This window comes from Canis lupus, chromosome 6, assembly GCF_048164855.1.
Source record: "Canis lupus baileyi chromosome 6, mCanLup2.hap1, whole genome shotgun sequence".
NCBI lineage: Eukaryota > Metazoa > Chordata > Mammalia > Carnivora > Canidae > Canis > Canis lupus.
This window is the reverse complement of record NC_132843.1, coordinates 19935234-19951001: the sequence shown is the minus strand read 5'-3', so window position 1 is coordinate 19951001 and position 15768 is coordinate 19935234. Positions and strand designations below refer to the sequence as shown.

The following is a 15768-nucleotide window of genomic DNA, read 5'->3' as shown; positions in this document are numbered from 1 at the left end:
TTTCATTAAAAAGGTACTCTAAGCTAAAGAAAAATAGAACTTTTTAAACATATATGTATGTTTAAATAGAACTTTTTAAACATATATATAATATATATATTATATAACTATATATATATATATATTCCCAGATACCACTTGCCTTTCCTCTTTTCACTTCCTTTTCTACTTCAGTGAATCAGCCCATGAAAGAGAGGAAATAACAAACTGGTGAATTGAGATAATGATCTATTTTTGATGTTTGTATCATAGTCCTTTTTCTTGTTTTTTAACATTGAGTTTATGCTTTGTGGTTATGTTTGAAAAAGTGACTCAACCATGGATCATGCATGTGGGATACTAACCTGTAGCAGACAATAATATTTAATCATTATCATTTTAGATTTAATTGACAAAATATCACAGCTCCACAAAACATGCATTTTTGTTTCAGATGATAGAAAGGTGAGCCAGGGTTACTGGAAAGAAGCAGTACATTGAGTAAGTGAATGTTCTGGTGACACTGAAGGCTCTCTCCTGAGAGGGGAGAGCCAGCTCAGTCTTTTTAATTTCTTCCATGTTCATCTCAGGGTAGAGTCCAGATGCTCGGCTTACTTCAAAATAAAACAAACATCCTGGGCATCTCAGGGCCTCATGTTTTGTGAAGAACTATGAGTTCTAACATGGACTCTACAAGACCTTCAGAGGTGGGGATGAGGTTGTATCACTAAAATGAATTCTCTACTTGACATTTTCAAACATACACTGTCTTTGTGGCATTGTATTGAACTTCAGCCTTGCCACTGGCTTTCAAATTATATTTCTGTGTACTCACTCTTAGTAGATTTGATTTTGGCTTACATATTAAAAGAGGAATAGGACCTCTTCCCAGCTCCTGTCCCTACCATTAGAAGATATGTGTAATCACAGATGCCCCATAGACATCTGGCAGTTCTCATCTTGCCTGGCAGAGACGCATTTGTTTTTTGATGACTATAGCTCTTTATAGAATAATTCAGCTTTTTGGGTCCAATCCATGATAAGGGTAAAGGAGGCCTCTACTTTGGAGCCGTCCTTTCAATCCAGACCTGACAGAGACACGGGGAACCTATTCTGACTAAAGGATGTGACCCTGTAACTATTCATCGCTGACAAGAGGCTCTTGTTGCCTCAGTAATGATCATTTTCATCCAAAAGGAGAGCCAATTGGAGATCCCAGTTGACCTTAGGCCCGGAAAATGGGAATGTTTACCTGAAAGCACTTATTCTGAAAGATGAATAAAAGCAACAATGAGCAACATTTGTTGAGCATTTATTTTAGGTTAGACAATGTTCTGACAGTAATTTATAGATAATAGTTCATTCAGTCATTGCAGAGCTCTAAAGTTTTGATGCCATTAGTTTAAAAAATAGGTGGGGAAACTGAGGCATAGACAAAGATAGCAATGATAAAGGTGGGATTTACTTAATTATGAAAATAAATTGCATTTCTATGTAGTAGGAAAAACAATTGAAAATAAAATAATGCCATTTTAAAATACTATTTTAAAAAAACATTTAGGAATATCTCAACAAAAAGTACATAAGATTTCTATAGTAAAAGATATCAAATATAACTGAGAAAACTTAAACACCTGAATAAATACAGGTTCACAATTGAAATTCTGAATGCTCTATGTTTTTAAGATGTCCATTTAAAATATTGATCTCTGGGTGTACCTGGTGGCCCAGTTGATTAAGTACCCAACTCTTGGTTTTGGCTCAGGTCCTTATCTCAGAATGGTGAGATCAAGCCCTGAGTCAAGCTCCCACTCAGTGCAGAGTCTGCCTGAGATTCTCTCTCCTTCACCCTTTGTCCCTCATACTTGTGTTCTCCCTCTAAAATAAATAAATCTTTTTTTTTAATTTTAAGAATAAATAAAATATTGACCTATGGATCGCAACTTGTCATTGTATCACTAGGCTATTATATAGAAATTAAAATGATGATCCTAAAATTGGAACCAAAATACAAAGACTTGGGGGTGCCTGGGTGGCTTAGTCAGTTAGGCATATGAGTTTGGCTCAGCTGACAATCTTGGAGTCCTGAGATGAGCACCACAACAGACTCTGTGCTCAACGAGGAGTCTGCTTGTTTCTTTTGTCCTCCCCCCATTCATTCTCTCTCTCTGTTTTTCTCAAGTAAATAATTAAAATCCTTAAGAAAAAAATACAAAAGACTTATGATAGACAAAATAATCTGATAAAAGACCCAAATTGGATCTTAATTGGAGAACCAATACTTCTGGATTTCAAGGCTTAGTACAAATCTACAGTACTTATGACAAATTTGTATTAGTGTAAAGGTAGAAAAATAGATCAAGGAAACAGAAGAGAGGTTTCAGACAGAAATCAACACATATACATTCAGTTAATTTTCTACAAAAGCACTAAGATAATTTCAATGAACAAAGACCGAATCTGGTGGTAAGGCCTGGTCTTGTGGTTTTAACTATGACTGAGGCAGGACTCTCTATGTTAGCATTTCAAATGGAGAAGCACCAGCTAATCCCTGGACATGATGGAGGTTTAGCTTGGGTTAGAACCCAGGTCTTCTCGATGCCATCACTCATGCTTTTTACCACTATGATCTATCACATCCTAAGGTTGTCTTGCAATGTTGGGATGCTATTGAATTAAAATAACCTCGACCATAATAAGTAATTTCTATTTTAGATTTTACTTGTTAACAATAGTTAATAACTACTAAGCTACAATTACTTTTCACAAAACAAAAGCCATCACAGAAGCATGAAAAAAGTCCTAAAACACTTGGATATGACACTGCTCAATATCCTCCACATGTGATAAAAATATATGCACAGATAACTGCACCTGCATTCTCCTTGATATTTAATTTCACACCACATACCATTCATCTATATGTACTATAGATAGATTCTCCAATGTAGAATTTTACACTAGGAAACATTCACAAACCAGTTTTCTAAAAATATTTGTACTTCTTGGTTTAATTTTGCATTATTTATTGGAAGAATAATAAAAAGTTATAACATGCATAAGCAATGACATATTTATAAAAATCTAACTATGTACACAGAAGCCAACTTTATCCTTTGTCTATATGAAACTAATTGCCTCATCAACACTAGGTAACTACTCAGCAATCTGGAACATGCTGACTTTTGACATGTAACATATTGAGTATGAATGTTGTTTGCTGTCACTCCTTGTGTTTCTATGTTTGTTTTAAATTAAGATTTTTATTTTGAGATATTTGTAGATTTGCATACAGCTGTAAGAAATAATCAAAAAGAACCATGTACCCTTTGCTTAGTTCTCTAGAATAAGATCATCCTGCTACAGTATAATACAATATCACAAGGAGAATATCCATATCGACACAGTCAAAATAGAAAATATTTCCATCACCACAAGGATGTCTTAAATTACCCTTTTATAGATACATCCACTTATCCCCTTTTCTCCTACCTCAGTCTTCTTCCAAGCCCCAGGCAAGTACTAAGCTGTTATCCATTTTCATCATTTTGTCATTTTTAGAATGTTATACAAATGGAATCATACAGTATCTAAACTTTTGAGATTTTTTTTTAACTAAGCATAATTCTCTGGAAATTTATCCAGGTTGTTGGGTGTATCAATACTTTGTCCATTTTATTGACAGTGTGTATTCTATGGTATGGATGTATCACAGTTAAACTATTCAGCCTGTAAAGGATATCTAGGTTTTTCAGTTTTTGATTATTATGAATAATTCTGCTATGAACATAGGTGTTCAGGTTTTCTAAGAACAACTTTTACTTCTCTGTGTTAAATTCCCAAGAGTACAATTTCTGGGTTGTAGAAAAAGCATATATTATTTTTTTTAAACTGTCATTCAGATGTCTATGCTGTTTCACATTCCCACAAGTAATGTATGAGTGATCCAGTTTCTCCTCATCCTTTTTGGTGACCAGTTTTTGGTGTAGTCACAGTTGGTTGTTCTGATAGTTATGGAATGAAACCTCATTATATCCTCCCAAAGACTTGTATTCAAAGTAACCTGCATTCCTCTAATCGGTAACAGTGTTGAACATCTTTTCATGGGTTTATTTGCCATCTGTATATCCTCTTCAGGGTAATGTATCTTCATGTCTTTTGTCCATTTTCTAATTGGATTATTGGGGGTGGTACCGTTAAATTTTGAAAGGTCTTTACATATTCTGAATCCTAGTCCTTTGTCAGATATATGGATTTCAAATATTTTTCTTTCAACCTATAGCTCTTGTTTTCATTCACTTAGCATAGTCTTTTGCGGAAGTAAAAATTTGAATTTGGATGGGGTCTAATTAATCATTCTTTCTTTTAAGAATCATGCTTTTGTCATCAAGTATAAGAACTCATTGCTTTGTCCCAGCTCCTGAAGCTTTTTTCCTATTTTTTTTTATCATTTTACATTTAAGTCTGTAGTTCAATATGAGTTAACTTTTGCCTGTGAATGTCCAAGTGCTCTAACACCATTAGTTGAAAAAGCTATCCTTACTCAATTAAATTGCTTTTGTGTCTTGGTAAAAAATCAATTAGGGGAATTTTTGTGGGGTATATTTCTGGGCTCTCTATGCTGTTCCATCAATCTATGTATCTATTGCTTCACCAATATCACACTGCCTTAATTATATAGTCTTGAAATCAATTAGACTGAGTCTTCCTACTTTATTTGTGTTACTCAAATCCATTTCCATTCTTCTAGGCCCTATGCTTTCACTATAGATTTTAGAATAAGTTTGTCTATGCCTTTACAATATCTTCCTGGGATTTTTATTGGCATTGCATTCAAACTATAGATCAAGAGAGTTTAACTGACATCTATATAATATTGAGTCTTCCAATCCATGAACACAGTTTATCTTTCTATCAGCACCTTGTCGTTTCTGGGATACAGATCCTGTACATGTTTCACTAAATGTAGACTTAATGTGTTTCATTTTCTTAGGACCAAATTATAAATGGTATTGTGTTTTGATTTTCAGGTTCTACTTGTTTCAGTTAGTATACAGAAATGTGATTGAATTATTTTCATGTGTTTATATCTTATGACATTTTGAAGCTAATTTATTGGTTCTAAGAGGGGATTTTTGGTAGATTATTTGGGAGTTTTTACATGATAATCATGGCATTTTCAAACAGGGCAGTTCTATTTCTTTCTTTACAATCTAGATGGCTTTCTTTCTTTCTTTCTTTCTTTCTTTCTTTCTTTCTTTCTTTCTTCCTTCCTTCCTTCCTTCCTTCCTTCCTTCCTTCCTTCCTTCTTTCTTTCTTTCCTTCTTTCTTTCTTTCTTTCTTTCTTTCTTTCTTTCTTTCTTTCTTTCTTTCTTTCTTCTTTTTTCTTCTTCTTCTTCTTCTTCTTCTTCTTCTTCTTCTTTCTTCTTCTTCTCCTTCTTCTCCTTCTTCTCCTTCTCCTTCTTCTTTTTCCTATTATCCTAAGATTTCTAGTACTTTCTCGAGTAACAGCAATATAAACCCCTTTGCCTTATGCTCAATTTCAGGGGGTAAACAATCAGTCTTTTGCCATTGAGTATAATATAATGCTAGCTGTAGGATTTCAGTGAATTTTTTTTATCAAGTTGAGGAAGGTCTCCTCTATTCTTAATTTGCAGAGAATTTTTTATAACATGAAAAGGTGTTGAATTTTGTTAAATGATTTTTCGATGTCAATTGATATGATCACATGCTTTTTATTTAACCTGTTAATATGGTAGATTATATTAAATGACTTTCCTATATTGACCAAGCTTTGCAATGACCCCCACTTAGTCATTGTATATAGTGCTTTTTTTAAATTTTAATTCTATGATTATGGTCTTTAGTTTTCTTTGTATTTGTTTGTTAATAGTACTGCTTTATCTGGTTTTGATATCAGGTTAATACTAGCTTCAAGTATTTTCTCTCTTCTACTCTCTGAAAAAGATTGTATCAAATGTATGTTAATTCTCTCTAGTGCAACCATCTGACCCTGAAGATTTCTTTTTGGTGAGTTTTAAAATAACAGATTCAATTTCCTTAATAATATAGGGCTATTTATATGATCAGTTTCTTACTGGATGAGTTATGATGGTTTGTGTTTTTGAGGAATTGGTCCTTCATCTACATCTTATTATTCCTTTGACATCTGAACAGTCTCTAGTGGTATCTTCTGTTTCACTCTGGACATTGGTAATTTGTGCTTTCTCTCTTTTTTCTTGTCAGTCCAGAGGCTTATCAATTTTATGAACCTTTTGAAAGAACCAGCTTTTAGTTTAATTGTTTTTCTCCATTTTTTGTTTTGTTTTGTAAAGCCAAAAAGTTTCATTGATTTCTACTGTTATCTTTATTATGTCCTCCCTGCTGGAGGAGTGCACTGAGGAGATGTAACTACCGCTTGACTTGCAAAGTGGACCCTGCCAATCAGAGCCTCCTCTCCCTCCCTTTTCATGTGGGTTTCCCCTGCTATCCCCGCCCCCCACCCCACCCCACCCTACCACCACCCCAGCGCCCAAAGGCTGCTCCAAGGACATAGCCTTGAAATAATGATACGGTGTTGAGAACATCTGAGTGGTAGCATGATTGAATCCAGTGAAAGCTGCTATATAAACTCTTAAGGTGTGGCTAGTGGGTGCAGAAATCAACTCATTTTGTGTCCCCCCACCCCCCGCCCAGACAAACCTTGTATGTAAGTTCCTTTGCTTATGAAACTGCCACCTACCAATCTGGAATGACCTGTGTCTTGCTAGGGTTTCTCCCCTCTCTCTGCATATGGGAGTCAGTTTCAGATTACAGAGGATGCTCCTAAGAAAGACTTCCAGCCAAGACTTCCCTCTGCTTCTTTTCAGCTTATTTTGTGCTTCTTTTTCTAGGTTCTTGAGATAGGAGTTTAGATTATTTAAGATTTTCTTTTCTAGTATATACATTTAGCGCCATAAATCTCTTTCTCAGGACTATTTTTGCTGCATCCCACAAATATTGATATGTTGTACTTTCGTTTTCATTCAGTCTTTTGTATTTTTTTACCTTCCCTTGAGATTTCCTCTTTGACTCATGGATCATATACAGGTGCTGTTTAGTTTCCAAGCGTTTGGAGATATTCCTGTTGCCTTTCTGTTACTGATTTCTAGTTTGATTTCATTGTGATTACAGAACACACTGTATGATTTCAATTATTTTAAATTTGTTCAGTTTGTTTATGGCTCAGAATGTGGTCTACATTGGTACATGTGCTCTGGACAATTGAAAAGAATGTGTAGTCTGCTGTCATTGGATGGAATGTTCTATAAATGCCAATTAGATTCCATAGGTTATGAGTTACTTTACATCCTTGTTGGTTTTTGCTCTAATTCTATCAAAACTGAAAGAGAGAGAGATTGAAGTCTCCAACTACAACTACAGTTGTGGATTTGTCTGTTGCTCCTTTAAGTTCTATCAGTATTTGCTCCACATACTTTGTGAGTTTGTTGTTGGGTGCAGACATATTTAGGATTATTGTCTTCTTGATGGATTGATCCTTATATTACTATATAATGTCCTTTTGTTTCTCTGGTAATTCTCTTTCCTCTAAAGTTCACTTTTTTATTATTAATATCATAATAGTAGTATAATAATAGTATAATAATAATAATAAGATAAAAGTAGAAAGCCACTTCTATGTTCTTTTGATTAATTTTCCTACGCTATGCCTTTCTTCCTCCTCTTACTTTCACTTTGCTTAAATGGCTATATTTGAAATGAACTTCTTATAGAAGTATATAGTTGGATCACATTTTCTTTTTTTACCTTTATTTATGTAATTGACAAGATCATAATATATTTAAAGCTTAAAACATAATGATTTGGTGTATGTATACACTATGAAAAGATTTTCATAATTGAGTTAATTAGCACATCCATCATGTCACATATTTACCTTTCTAATTTTTTCTTTTTTGAGAACACTTAAGTTCTACTCACTTAACAAATTTCAATTATAAAATACAGTATTATCTGGGCACATGGGTGACTCAGTGATTAAGTATCTGCCTTCAGCTCTGGTTATGATCTCAGGGTCCTGGGATCAAGCCCTGTATCAGGCTCCCTGCTCAGCGAGGAGGCTGCTTCTTCTCCACCCTGCTCATGCTCTCTCCACTATCTCTATCACTATCTTTGTCTCTCTCTTAAATAAATAAATAAAATCTTTAAACTAAACTAAAATACAGTATTATCAACTATAGTCACCATGTTACATACTAGATACTCATACCTTATTCATCTTATAGTTGAAAGTTTGTATCCTTTAATTAATCTTTCCCAACTTCTCCCACCTGCCTCACCCACTGGAAACCACCCTTCTACTCTCTGTTTCTATGAGTTTAACTTTATTTTTTAATTCCACTTATGAGTGAAACCATGCAGTATTTTTCTTTCTCTGCCTGGCTGATTTACTCAGTATAATGTCTTCCAAGTTTATCCATGTTGTCATAAATGGGAGGACTTCCTACTTTGTAAGGTTGAATAATATTCCATTGTATATGTATTCTACATTTTCTTTATTCATTCTCTCATTGATAGACATTTGTTTCCATACTTTAGCTGTTGTAAATAATGCAGCAGTGAACATGGTAGTATAGGTATCTCTTAACGATTGATTTCATTTCCTTTGGATATACACTCTGAAGTAGGATTTCTGGATAGTATAGTTGTTAAATATTTTTAGTTTTTTGAGAAACCTCTAACCTGTTCTCTAGTATAGCTGTGCAAGTTTACATTCCCACCAACAGTGCACAAAGGTTTCCTTTTTCTCATATCCTCACCAACACTTGTTATTCCTTGTCTTTTTGGTAATAGCCATCTTAACAAGTGTGAAGTTATATCTCATAGTGATTTTGATTCAAATTTCCCTGGTGATCAGTGATGATGAGCACCTTTTCATGTACTCGTTGGCTATTTGTATATCTTTTTCAGAAAAAAATGTCTATGTTCTTTTCTCACATTAACATTGAGCTACTCCTTTTGCCATTGAGTTCTATGAGTACTTTATATATTTTAGATGTTAACTATTTATTGAACATCTGATTTGCAAATATTTTTCCCATTACATAGATTTTCTTTTGTTGATGGTTTACTCCGCTGTACAAAAGCTTTCAGTTTGATGTAGTCCCACGTGTTTATTTTTCATTTGGTTGCCTTTGCCTTTGGTGTCAAATACAAAATAATAATTGCCAAGCACAATGTCGAGGAGTTTACCATTGATGTTTTATTTTAGGAGTTTTATGGTTTCAGGTCTCTGCTCAGGTGTTTAACTCGGGTTATCTAATCCACTGATGTATAATTAATGACTTTGATTTCTTTTCTTGACTTCATAAGGTTGCTTGTACCATTTTGAGAATTCCATTTTTGGCTTATCTATAATGTTTGTCTATAACTATGTGACTGTTTTTCTTTATATAGAGTTTTAGTAGTTGCTCTAGATGTTTTATACATATATTTACATATATATAACATATACACATAAAATACATATGGTTTCATCATTTTACCAGATAAGTATAGAAGACATATCTTCCTTTATATTTCCTTAACTTCACTTGTTTGTAGTATAATTGCCTTAAAACTCAGGAAGAGAAGGAAGAAGGAGAGGGTATGATATTTACCCCTACTTTTGTTTACCATATTCTTTATTCTCTTATTTATGTTCCAAAATTCCTTTGGAATTTTGTTTGTTGTTTCCTTTCTGTTGATAGAATTTCCTTTACTTATTCTTTTAGGGAAAATCTATTGGTGGCAAATCCTCTGTTTTTCTTCACTTGAGAAATCTTGAGTACTACTTCATTCCCAAAAGGTATTTTTGCTGGAAATAGGATTCTGGACTGGAAGTTCCTTTCTTTCAGTGCTTGACAAATCTGTGTAACTTCCTTCCAGCCTCCACAATTCCAGGACAGAAAACCACAACTAATGAAATTGTTTTTCTCCTGTAGGTGAGATGCTTTTTCTCTCTTGTTGTTTTCAAGAATTTTTTTCTATGTCTTTAGTTTTCAGAAGTTAGACCATACTGTTTCTTAGTGTACATTTTTGGGTTTATGTTATTTGGAATTTGCTCAGATTCTTGAGTTGTAGGTTTATGAATTTTGCCAAATTGGGAGGAATTTTCACCATTATTTCTATGAGTACTTAATAAGTCCTATCTTTGTTCTTTTAGTCTTTTTGGGACTTTGATTACACAAATGTTAGATCTTTCAGTGTGGTCTCATGGGTCCCTGAGTCTCTCTTCTTTCATTTTTTGGAGTTTTCTTTTACCTATTTTCTCTCTTTCATTCAGATTGTGTCATTTCCATTGTTTTATCTTTAATCCTTTCTTCTGTCCAGTCTACTCTGTTAGTAAGTCCATCCATTGACTGTTTTATTTTGTTTATTGTATTTTCAGTTCTAAAATCTCCATTTGGTTCTTTATATCTTCTGTTTCTTTGTTGAAATGTCTTATTTTTTCACAGGTTTCAAGAATTCTTAGACTTGCTTATGGAGGTATTTTTATGATGGCAGCTTTGCAGATAATTTTAATTTCTCTGTCATTTCGATGTTGTCTATTTATTGTCTTTTTCCATTCATTTTTTTGTATCTTCCTGGTTTGTAGCATAAAAAGTGGTTTTCAACTGAAATCTGAACTTTTTTTTGGTTATTATATAATGATTTCAGACTTTTATTTAAATCTTTTGTTTTAATTTGCATCCTTTAACACTGCCTTGGCATGGAAAGGGTTGATGTGGTTCTGTCTCATTACTACCAGGTGAAAGTAGTAGTCCAGATTTCCCATTCTGCATCCACTGGCACCAGAGGTAAGGATTCCTAGTTACTGACAGGTGGAAGTGGGAGTTCCAGCTGCCAGCTAGACCTCTACTGAAGCTCCCTGACTGGGAGAGGTAAGAATGCTTTGATACTGCTCTCCACATTGCCTACACTGACACCATAAGAAAGGGCGTTAGCTTCACTACAGGTGGGCTGTAATGAAAGACCTACTCTCCACTTGGCCTCCTTTGTTATTCTCCCAGTGGTGATAGGGAAAGTTGTATCCTTACTGCCAAATGGAGAAAGAAATCCAAACTCCCCATGTGGACTCCACTGACATCTTGGGGGAAGTCATTTGTTGCCTAGTGGATGTGAAAGTCTCAGAATCCTACTTGACTTTCTCTGACATCACCCACTAGTGTTCAGTATTTGGAGGCTTCATTACAGGCTTATGAGGGATAATGTTTAAACTCCCCATTTGGCTTTTGCTGTCATGGATTGGAGAAGGACCACGTTTGTCTCTGTGATGTCTTGCTAAGGCAGATATATTATTTTCCAAAGGATTTTTTTGTGTATCTGGGTTTTCCCTTTCCTGGTCCTATGGCTAGAGAGCAGGCTTTGTTAGAGAAATTTTTGTCTGTACTTTTTGGCATTTTGAGTTGCCCACTTCTTTAGCTTGAGTATGAGATATAGGAGACAAGAGGAATACTCAGGGAACTCACCACAATGCCATGTTGTAGGTCCTACTTCTGTCCTACTTCTTCCCTCTCACTTCTGAGTTTTCTTATGTTCGTTTTTGATATAATGTACAGAGTTTTTGTTGTTCTTAGAAGAAGTATCTGACCAGAAGGGGTAGTTCTGGTGCCACGTTTAAAAATAGCATATATCTTTAAAAAGATTAGATTTGAATCAAATGAAGAATGTTGGAATTGTTACTCTGAAACCCTAGTGTTCTGAAAAACAACAACAGGTTTTAAATCACTGTGCAGGCCATGGGGAAATTTTGGAAGGTTTTTAAGACCAGGAGTAAGAAAGTTGGATTTCCAGAAGAGTGAGATAACCGGTGGCAGTGTGCCCTCAGGTGGGGAGATGCAGGGAAGCTGGGTAGGAGACTGTCATTATAGCACAGGCACAAAACAGTCTCAACCAAATACAGCATTTGGGAGAAGAAGAGATCAGTTGGGGAAAAGATAGTGGGCTTACTAAGACATAAGTAATGATTGGATAAAAGAAAGAGAGGGGTAGGTGTTGGAGTCCAATGGTGAGGGGAAGAACTTTAACTTATTTATTTATTCCATGAACATTTATTCAGACCCAGCTAGATTCTGGGGACACAACTATGAATTCAACACATTCTTGCCCTTTGGAATTTGAGTGTGCCACAGACATCTAAGCAAATAATTACAGTGTGAGTACTCTCAGTTTTCTTGGCCTGGTGTAAGTTTTTGCGGCTCTTCCTACTGTTGTTGTTGTTGCTGTTGTTTTAACCTCCAAACTTTAAGAGGTACAATAGCTATTATCTCAGATGTGGAGTCATCAATTCATCCCTAAGACAAACTGTTCCATTGTTTGAGGGGAAAAGATCAGAACAAGATTTATAATCCTGTATAGAAAATCCTGGTCCTCTTCTGAAACACAGATGTTTTGGACACTGTGATTCATGAGAGCTGCTTGATATGAGAGATCACACACAACTTGGTCTCTATTTTAGGCAAAGTTATATTCCTGTGAAGTTTCCATGAGAAAAAGTAGTTGTGTTTTTATCTAAGTATAGATTTGATTATAAGGACATTATCAGGGACTCCTGGGTGGCTCAGTGGTTGAGCATCAGCCTTTGGCTCAGGTTGTGATCCTGGGGTCCTGGGATCGAGTCCCACATCGAGTTCCCTGTGGGGAGCCTGCTTCCCTCTGCCTGTGTCTCTGCCTCTCTTTGTATGTCTCTCATGAATAAATAAATAAAATCTTTAGAATAAAAAAAGGACACTATCAGTTATTTCCCATTAATGTGGAGATAGGCATGATGTCATTCAAGCACATGTGCATGGACATCAGTAATGAGACCCGGAAGATGACAGAAAAGCTGGCTTTTATTCTTTCCTATCAAAAGAATCATGAAGTGGAACAGCTGTGGGATTTTGTCACACTCAACTCAGAGTGTTGTGTTGGTGCATATGTATTGCATGTGTGTTGAAAATGCAAATATACCAGCAAGCACTGATATTGAAAACTATTATTGTTCAGTTGTTGTCCTTAGTAAGATCCATAAGGGAAAATTACAAGTCCACAGTTGAAGCTTCTCACCTCCCTGGGTGGCCTTGATACTGGGATTCTTAGATACTCTACAAAGATACTAATCCTGGACATGAAGTACGGACCTCAGACTGGAGGGTTTGCAGGTGAAATCTGAACCAGGGACATACACAGAAGTTGCCCAATTATGGGAGTGGCTCGGTCTCAGCCCAGAAGCATGCCAGGACCCAAGCATAGAAGTTCCCGGCACAGGAGCCTGGACATGGGTATGGTTGAGTGTCTGACTACAGCTGCATCTAACGGCAGGGAAACATTCTACTCTCCTCCTGTTATTCCCAGTGTATGCATGGAGAAATCTCAACTGTGGCTTTGGTTATGCAGCATTGTAGATAATCAGGATATGTGTCTGATTGATGTTTGGGCAGCATGAAAACGTATGGCGCAAACCTTAGTTACTCAAGGCCACAGTGTCACTTCATTTCCAGAGATGATTTCCTAAAGGAAATGGTCTATATATGAGCTAGATGCTACATACCTCTAATCGTGGTGGGAGGAGAGGTCATGTTTGAGGAGTTAACCTGGAAGGTGTTGCTGGAAAACAAGATAGTAAAAGCTGAGCCATGGTTGACAGAAAACTACTACTGTCTTTGAATAACACAGGTCTTACAAGAAAAAAAAATCATTAGATGTCTTTCATATTTCTTGTAATGATAAGGAAGAATTTCCTCACCTCTTTAAGATGAAAGCCAACTTTATCAATTACTTATCTCATATTTTAAGTAGATTATGAGAATCTGCAGAAAAATTTAAGAGTCAAAAGAGGTTCCAAAATAAAAAGTGGGATGCCCGAGTGGTTCAGCAGTTGAGCACCTGCCTTCAGCCCAGGGTGTAGTCCTGGAGACCTGGGATCGAGTCCCACATCGGGCTCCCCGCAGGGAGCCTCTTTCTCCCTCTGCCTGTGTCTCTGCCTCTCTCTGTGTGTCTCTCATGAATAAATAAATAATTTTTTTTTAAAGTAGAAGGTTAACAAGCCATTAGAAGAAACCAAAGTAGAAATATCTTAGAAGCCATCGAACAGAAGCAAGGGTAACTGTTAAGCTCTTCAAATGATGAGCATTCTATACTTTTGCTGTCAATAATTCTTCTAACCAGCAGTTTTCATAACTATTGCTCATTATGGAGAATGGAACATAATCGGGTATCAAATTTTGCCTTTGGTAATACACAATAGAACTGATTATTGTCTGCCTAATTCCACAAAGTAAAGCTATAGAGAACCTGATGACCATTTGATGGCTCTTTTAGAATTTGACAGTTGAGCTGGCTCTGTGTGGACTGAATAACTTCTGTGGGAGGAGGGGAGCAGAGACTTTTATAAATTCAAATGATTGACAGTATTGTTAGAGTATAAGAGTATCATCCTGGAGTGGAGGGAATTAAAAATAGAATGTAGAAGTCCCTCGTGGCAAATTCAATCTCAAAATAAGGAAAATGTAGAATGATAAGTGCTTTATACAAATAAAATATAGAATTGGTTATATTTTTATAAAGTGTATGCTATGTAATGTCACCACTGCATCATTTATATGGTTATGGTGTGTAGAACTTATAAGCAATCATTCCGTCAAGACATAAAACAGGATTCACTGTTTTTGCAAAGCTGTACCTTAGGCCTAGAATATTCTTTTCCTGTGTGTTTAGCTGGCCGAGGACTGCTCATATATTCAGAGGATTTCCAGTGTCTTTTCCTCAGAATGCCATCTGAGAGATGAATATACAAATGGCCAATGGCCCGAACATATATGGCAACAGAACACTAACCCGCAATTTCTGTAGTAACCAGCCCAGGAAGCCAAACACCAATCTCTCAGCAATGGACCCCAAATAGTCAAGATGTGGCCATGACTTCCAGCTTCCTTATGTTTTGGCTCTTGCTTCCAACTTCAGGACCAATATGAGAACGCCAAATATGCTTCTGAAATCGATCACATAGGATGCCCTGTTTCTAGCTATCCACCTCCAACTTCCTCATGCCAACAGTCTTCTGACAGAGCATACATGAAACCTTCCCCTTTTATCACTATATGACGTTCCCACACCTCCTCTGCCTCTGAGTCTCTGCCATGCACAAATGATGATGGTTGAATCTCTTGCTATGATGAGTTTTGAATAAATAGCCTTTTTTTACATACATTTGTGTAATTCATTTATTTCCCTACATCCCTGCCTTTCCTCTTCCTGGCATGAGGACCAAAGGCCTTACCTGTAAGTCGCTTTCACAAATAAGGCTGGCTTATGTCATGGAACTACAATGTTTCTCAATTTAGTTTAATAAGGATTCAATATAAATTCAACAGATCTAGTCTATATCTTCATCAGAGAATTTTAGTATTCCACAATGGATTCTGTGTGTATTTTGTGAGATACATATCTAACTATTTCAATTTTTGGCACTATTGCATATAGTACTGTCTTAAATTTCAATTCCCAACTGCTCACTACTACTATATAGAAATATAATTGGTTTTGCATATTTTCTTGTGTCCTGTGACTTTTCTAAACTCATTAATTACTTCAAGAAGTTTTTATAGATTTCTTAGAGTTTTGTATGTATTACCATAAAGTACTAGAGTGATTCGGACTTTTTTGATGGTATCCTCACTGATTTTCAAATCAGATATGGGAGAAGGTACTCTAGCCAATCAATTTTAAGTACATGTAGAGCAATAAATGTTTAATGAAAAGTTCCTC

The 15768-nt window shown here is 35.7% G+C and overlaps 1 long non-coding RNA gene across 1 annotated transcript; it reads left to right on the top strand.

Annotated features, from left to right (window-relative positions):
• Positions 1-7297: 7297 nt before the first annotated feature.
• LOC140634665 (uncharacterized) lies at positions 7298-15208 on the top strand. Its single transcript, XR_012032066.1, has 3 exons — positions 7298-7457; positions 10769-10901; positions 14719-15208. It is a non-coding gene; the product is annotated as an uncharacterized lncRNA (long non-coding RNA).
• The last annotated feature ends 560 nt before the right edge of the window (positions 15209-15768 follow it).